Genomic DNA, 8,211 nt, shown 5'->3' with positions numbered 1-8,211 from the left:
AAAAAAAAAAAAAATACCATCGCTATTATGGACCAGCAGACGCTACCAGCCATTACAGTGGCTTTAGCTTGGAATAAAAAAAGATAAGCAAAGAAACAATCGGCGACGGGATCTCGTATCTCATATACATGTCGCCCGTATGTACTTAAAGCTCGTTGCGCTCGAAAAGTTGGTCGCACTGCAGGAGCGGGGATAGACGGAGGAGTTGGAAAAATGAGATGAGCGAGATAGACTATGGTTACTTAGGCAGCCGTAATTTCAGCTTTAACACTCTCGAGCTGGTATCCCTTCCTCTCCCTCTATCCAGCATCTCTTTTTCACATTTATTTCCCTTTCACTTATATAAGCTCGTTTTCATTCGGTGTGCGCCCGACTCCTCGACATTTTTTTTTTCTCTTTTTTTTTGCCATCTTCGGAGTGTCTACTCACTCGACAACCACTTGTCTCGTGCCTTCGTGATCTTTTTCCTCTCTCCTATATCTCTCTCATTTAATCATTCGTTCTTCTCTATATTCATATTGGACCACGGCTTCTTCTTCACGATGCCTGCAATTTAGTCTTGGGAATGGTGGATTACCTCTTCGTAATCACACTGCTCGCCGTCATACCATTATCTCTGACGAATGGGATAAAAAAAAATTAAATTTTTATGAATGTTCTTCGTATTATCAAAATTGCTGTAGAAATATCCACCACCACCACCCCACCCCCCCCTTCTTTCGGGTTTCTTCATTAAACATCTATAACGCTCATACATATGAAATACCGTAAAATCGAAAATTATCTGCAATTCTTAGTTTTCGTGCTGGGAGCTATTGTATTTGTTAATAAAAATCTCAATTTATAAAACTTTCAACGAGCTCTCCAAAAAATTAAAAACTCTTCTACAATCATTATTGTATTTTTATTTTTTTCAATTTTAATGAAGAATGAAAATAACTTGTACTTATTAGTTGGAACATTTTTCAAATTTTTTAATAAACTTAGGAAAAAATTTACATTTATTTCTCATATGAACACACATTTATTTTTATTATTCTCCTTTACGTGTGTATAATGTACGCAATTTTTATATGTATTCACTGAATAGCCGGTCTTATCGTGATTGTTTTATTCTAATTCAGATTTATAAATTATAAGGTGAAAATAATTAATAACCTTATGGATAATAAACGATGCGAGATGAAAAGTCGAAGATACAAACATAATATTTTATAAACCCTGCCTTCGTGAGTTGCATATTAACGGAAGCCCTTTAGGGCTTTTCAATTTCATAGCACTGGATTTTAACGAAATAAAAGCTTAATCGACAAAGGACAATGAAATACTAACTCTATTTTATTTAATAACTAAACAATGTAATCAGCTTCTAAATCTATGGACGATAGTAATCGCACAAGATATAATTCTTAATATATATATATATATATATATATATATATATCTAGTAATAAAGTAAAATAAAGAAGATTGGTTATTACGTGATACGAATAAACATTCAATATTAGAAACGAGCATATTAAATTGTAAATTATTAATTCGCATATATTAAGTTACCTCGAAGGCGAAGGTAACAGAACTATACTTTCGGTAAACAACACGAGTATCAGTTTCACTACTTAAACCTTATGTACAATTAGTTTGATATTTAACTAATCATTAAATAAAACCGGACGATACTTAAAAAATTCTTTACAATATTTATTGCATTATATAGGATACATAAATTTTCAATACAATGTCATGGGCCACAAGGAAATGTCGGATAATAAATTTTATTAAAGCAATTATAGAATTGTAATTATAATATAAACTTACGCTTTTAAGTTAAGAGTTGCACAGAGGATATTGATAGCTTTGCTGTAACCATTGCGAAAATGGAAAATCTCGTGATCGATGCCCTGCCAACTAAAGCCACGATTACCTCTTTTCAATCTTTCTTCTTATACGTGACAATACATTTAATTGAAACAAAGCGGATAATTTAAATATTTCATATTTAAGTTAAGAAATGAGGGAGTGCGTGTTAATCCTCACATTTTCCGTTTTATATTGAAAATTAATTGAATTGAATTATATTGAAAACTTTGTACCTTTTCACCTATGTATTTTCAGATTATTTTAACATTTTAAATAATTTAAATATTTTCCATGTACTGTAGATTATTTATTACATGCGAATAAAAGTATTTGTAAAAATAATTATGAATGGCCTTGCTTGTTTGTTGTTGTTGTTGTTTTGGATTTTTATTGAACTATCGATGAGAATTGAAATAGACCGTCAAATCGGCTTGTTGGAAAATAAAACAACATCGACATTGTATAATAAAGTAAGACTCGAAAGTACATAAGGCGAGACACAATAAATAGCTCATTTAATACTACATTCGTCGAATGAAAAATTACAATTGCCGTTTCAAAGATACATATCGTCAAGACGACGACCAAGCGCATTTGCATGAACAACAAGATCTTTGATAAAGTGTGTGTGTGTGTGTGTATGCGCGCGCGTGTGCGTGTGTGCGCGTGTGTGTGTGTGTTTGTGTACGCTTAAGCGCGTACGAGATCCTTTACATTTACTTTGAATTGCTAGAGCTGAGAATGCAGGAAGAGCCGACGCGTCTGGAGATAGATATGAAAAAAGTCGTATAACCATCATTGTGAAAGGGTAGAACAAGCGAGAGAGGAAAAGAGTGCGCTTGCGTGTGTGCAGAAGGGAAGGCTCATTAGCGACTTCAGCACTTTTTTTATAATCAACTGCTTCCTCCCCCTTTCATCCATTCTCCCCGCTTTATGTCTACGTCCTCCCATTCAACTTCTCCGACCGTTTCCCTCTCACCTATAGATTAATACGAGCATTCACGTACGCACGCGCACTCATTATTTCGCATTCATTAACAAGTGCATGGCTTCGTTAAAGCCATATGCTTCTTCTCTCTCTCTCTCTCTCTCTCTCTCTCTCTCTCTCTCTCTCTACTGTTCTGAAAATCCTGACTTCTACTTATATTTTTTGCTCTCGAAGCTGCTTTGTTTTTCGTATTTTTTTACTATGTGTGACGTCTAAATCATGAATAACTAATAAAAATAGATTCTTTACGGCTTTACAAACAAGCAAACAAAAAAGAAGAAATAATTAACGAACCGTTTGAATATATATAAATAAAATTAAATTGTACATAACTACAACGCTTTTTAATTTATAATTGTAATTTATTGTTATGGATGTGTTATTGTATTACCATCGTCTATTATGACAATGTAAATAAAATATTCGATCTTTAGTTAGAATTTCTCCGTCAGTCTATCATAATTTCATAAATACAAAATTTGTTAGCGCTTAATAACGCAACACAATTTTATTTCTTTTTGTTTTTTTTTGTGTTTTTTTTTTTTTTTTTTTGTTTGTTTGTCAATAATATCAATGATTTCACTTGTTCGAGTATAACACCAAACACTTCAAATACTTGAAAACACACGGATAGATAAAGATTATTACGGTAGTTAAAATCATTTGTCAACGGTAATTTACGAATTTTACGATAAGGTGCCATACGAAACAAAACGGCGATATGATATTTACAAGTGTCAGCGTACAAAGAAAGGCAAACGAGTGTTTGCAAAGAGGTTTGGTATTGAAATCCTTTTCGAAATACAACCACTTGCGATCGATAGAGCCAACTGGGCTTTCCCAAATCGGGTTCATCTAACAAGTGATTTTCAATGGCTCTCTTGCAAGGAGAATTTAGGAGAAAAGTTACTCGATTTTCTAACTTGTGGTCAGATATGGCGAAAGTGACGCAGGAAGTCGTAATAATAATCGATCAAATCAGAATTTATGCAATGTATTCGTGCAACCTTAGACTATTTTTGCTTTCAGCTTAACTAATTTGCCAGTTGGTAATTCAAAGCTTTTCAAAGGGATTAGCATAAGCGTAATAGTAAACCGATTAATTTTGAAAAGTACTAACTTCTCGCAACATCGGATTAGCCAAATGCCAATATTCGATGAGCGACATTCGGAAACAATGCAAGGATGATTCATCATTATTTATATTGAAGTGAGACGATCGTTGTAAATTTATCTTAATAATTAATGTTAAAACTTAAGCGTAAAATATAATTAAAAATTAAATTCATTTACATGTAATTGAAAAATGATTCTATAAAGGTTTTTTTTTTTCTTCGTGTTTGTTATTATACCTTCACTGTTCTATCAATCGTCTGTTTCTCATTCTTCTTCATTCTCTCTTTATTCTCGTTTATGAATTATAAAATTTTGCGAGCCTTTCACCGGAAGTTCGTTAAACCAGAAAATTGCCCAACGATGCAATTTTAAGTTGCTAGCAAAGGGAGAGTTCAACTATTTTAGAGAAAATGAATGGGAATTTTAATCGTATTTTTACTAAACTTGTGATTAAAATTTACCTACCAAAAGAAATATTAATCCGTACGAAATGTATAATTAAATGTCGAACGCCGGTAAAAACAATGGAATGTAAATGTATTAGTGGAATATAAAATCGACATGATTTCATTGTGTATTAATTTATCATTATGATATTCAATGGGAAATAATAGAAGTTAAATTTCGTTAAAAGCAAATTGAATGATATCTCATTTTTTTTTTTCTTCATTTATATTCCGTTGTAATTAAATTTGGTAAATTGCAAAGTCTTATAATTGATTAGAAATTTTTTCTTTTTCTTTTTATCAACCATATTGATGACATATTAGTTTACCTTATGGAGGCGCGGGCGCGTGTGCAAAATTAAAAAGTAATCTATTAAATGCCGCTAGTGTAAAATTTATAAAAATATCGAATGATTTTTCGAAAGTTGTTATTATTATTACATTTGACAGTTGCGAGTGTAATTTTTTTTTTTTTTTTTTGGCTCAAATCTATTTCCAAATCGCATTCGTAGCAAATTGATGAAAAAAATATCCATGTAGGTATCTGCGATTATTGTTTTTACAGCTTTATTGGTTGATACGAGCCTCGGCACAATCATAAAGTTTATGGCAAAATATGCTTGATGAAATATTCAAGACATCTTAGAAGAGTAATTTTAATAATTTCCTCCAGATAGCGAAATTTTTCACGCTACATCAAGCTTAAATGGAATAATTTAGAGGTTAAGTTTGAAAATTTTTTATTCACAATTGCACTTAATTCATTAGTTGTTGTATTCAAAATGTTTTTATTTAGATGCAGAGTTTGTGCTACGTTGCCTAATGTTTATTTCAGTTAGGCTGATGGTTGTCCACATTTCGCTTGTATACATTCGAATATATGGATGAGTTTGGGTAAACGGCAAGTGGAAAAAATGTCGGTCCAACTGACTTTGGCCGGCGGATGTAAAGGGGAGAGAGTTCAGCCGAGTCCTGCGTATTTATTGGAAAGATAATCGATACGCTCCGTCTTACATATCCTCCATACTTCCAGATATCTAAAATATGATATGGATAGAACACATGTCTAACGTAGACGTAGTTCTCTCTATTGATAAGATTTTCTGAATGGAGGACACTCGAGTTACGTTATTTCAACTTCGATACTCGAACATTAACTCAACTCCGTAGTGAAGAAGTTTCGTGTGTCAAATCATTTCTTAAATGTTGAATTTTCCTTCGTTTTAATAAAAAGTGTTTTCACATATGAAACAATAATTTAGATTTAGATAATATCACATGTAATAATGACTCAAGCGATGTGCTTATCACTTTACAGGTTAACATAAATTTTAGGTCATCAACAATATAATTCACGTACGTTCCTTTTTTTCTTACTAACTAACGAATATGTGTTTAAGCAAAGGAATAATGGAGAATCAAAAATTAAAATACATTTTGTGTCGAAAGCAATATAATATTCATTTCACGCAATAAAGTAAATTTAATCTTGTTTAGTAAAGTCTAATTAATCGGATTATATTGTATTGAAGAATTATGGGAATTTGAATATTAATTGCCGATATTTTAAATTCATATTATTTCATAGAAGAGTGGCAAATTGTTTGTCGTTTAAATATAAGTAAATAAAAATCGAGGGAAGAAATTAGTGTTTATACATTCGATCAATATCTATTATTATTTCAAGCGTAATATTATTTAATTATTATGGATTTTAATATTTTTATCTGAAAAAATTATGTGGAAAAAATTATGAGCGTTTCATTGGGGTAAGAGCTTAAATATGCTGCTTTGTCGTTTAATTCCATTCTATATTCCATTCTAATTGAAATTTTACTCTATTTTAAAGATATTTTATATTCTTATATTAAAAAATAAATTGCCAGAAACGAATTTTTATTTAACATTTTTGTTTTAAAAATTCTAATTTCACGAAACATGCAATTGTTAGGAAAATATTGCTATAATTTTATTGCTGCAATAATAATGATAAATACTAATGATTTATTTAAGTTGTATCTATGATTAAACATTTTCATACGAGCAGATAATTATGAAATTTTAGCAAACTTTTAAAGCACTAATAATAATAAATGTTAATGGATAATTGGATAATTTGTCTTTAGGCCTAATAAGAATTTTTCTTAATAGGCTTATAAATTTTTAACAAAGAAACAATAATAGCAAATAACATATAACTTGACATTGAGTATGAAATTTACTTTTCTTGGTTTTGTAAATTGTGGCCCACTTTCGCCAGTGAAAAATTGTTAGCTAGAAGGTGCGCAGCCGAACAAAACGGGATTGTAATTTTTTACAACAAGATGAATTGAGCTAATGAGATTAAATGAAATTACTGTTACAAAAAAATTAAATAAATTTTATTCAAATAAATTATATCAGAGTTAAAAAAAACTTTGACATATATATATATATATATACAACATCGATTTTTAAATACAGGATCGCGTATTTTATATAATTCAATGTCATATGGGTTAAAATGTACGTAGTAATGAGATAAACAAAAACAAAAAAGAAAAAGAAAAATTATACTAGTAGGAAGCCTTTTAGTGTCCTCGTCAAAACGCAATTAACATTATATAAAATTAATTTTCACTCTAGAATTGAAATGGCATCTATTAATCTGGCATAAATTAAAAGTGAAAATTGTTATCTAAGGAAATTTAATTGTATGAAAAAGTCCTTGCTCACAGTGAAGTATTGTAGTGAGAATATCTCGATCTAATTGAGAATCGAACGCCCTTCGAGTAGGAAAAGATCATGCATAACCTTGCCAACCCTTCGTTAATAAAGGCGAAAATCAATGACGAGGAATAAGAAGATTTGATTGTGACGAGTCGCGAAATTCCTCCTTTCATTGAATTCCAAATGGTTTCTGCGTCGCGTGGAAATGAGAAGGACTGCGGTGCTAGGGAGCGACTCCGTTTCCCTCGTTGCCGCTGTTCTTCCAGTTTTCTCCGAGCCAAATACGCAAAACATGCAAAGTAACGGAGTTTCAACCAACACTTGAGGTTTTTTTTTTTGTTTTTGGTAAGCCGAAGAAAGGGAATCTTCTCTCATTGGTGGGACGTCGATGTAAAAATGGAAGTGCCTTTAAATCCTTGCAGAAACTGTCGAAGATATCGATTTTTTCGTTCACATTGGAAATCTAATGGCCTATAAATCCTGGGAGTCGGTTCGTTAGTAAGACATTTTTTGCATGGATATTCGTACGGGAAAAGTTGGGACCGCAGGTATGGTTATGATGGCACAATATGCAATGCGGTTAATGTTAGATATACTTATTGATTATTCGCAGAAAAGCAGTTTCCGACCCTCCAAAGTAATGTATCCGGTTGGTTCACCGTTCGTCTAAATATTCATAAAATCTACAGCTACGGTACAAGAATATTATGTGAATATGGAAAATCGCATCCAAGGAGATAACCTATTGAAATTATCTTGCAATTTACGATTGCTTTTCCAATTTTATTTTAAAGTCTGGGCCGAAGGGAGCGAATGTGTTATTATGGTATTCGCTTGACGTCGACTAAGATCGAATATCGCAACTGTAGTGTCAGTAATGAAAGTCAGGAAGCTAAGATCCTCGAGCTTTAAGTCCGTGATACACGGCTAATTACGATCGACTGGCTCCTCTGACTCGATGGCGGCCGGAAGATTTGCCCATCGAGTGAGCCTTTTGGAAGATTACTCGGGAGTAATCCCATCAGGACGCGTAAATTGAGCCAACGTCTTTTATTTTTAATGCACGGGAGTTAGGAAGTTGGTCGAGCCGCG

This window comes from Ceratosolen solmsi, unplaced genomic scaffold (genome assembly GCF_000503995.2).
Source record: "Ceratosolen solmsi marchali unplaced genomic scaffold, CerSol_1.0 scaffold6, whole genome shotgun sequence".
Taxonomy (NCBI): Eukaryota; Metazoa; Arthropoda; class Insecta; order Hymenoptera; family Agaonidae; genus Ceratosolen; species Ceratosolen solmsi.
Note: the sequence above shows the minus strand (reverse complement) of the source record.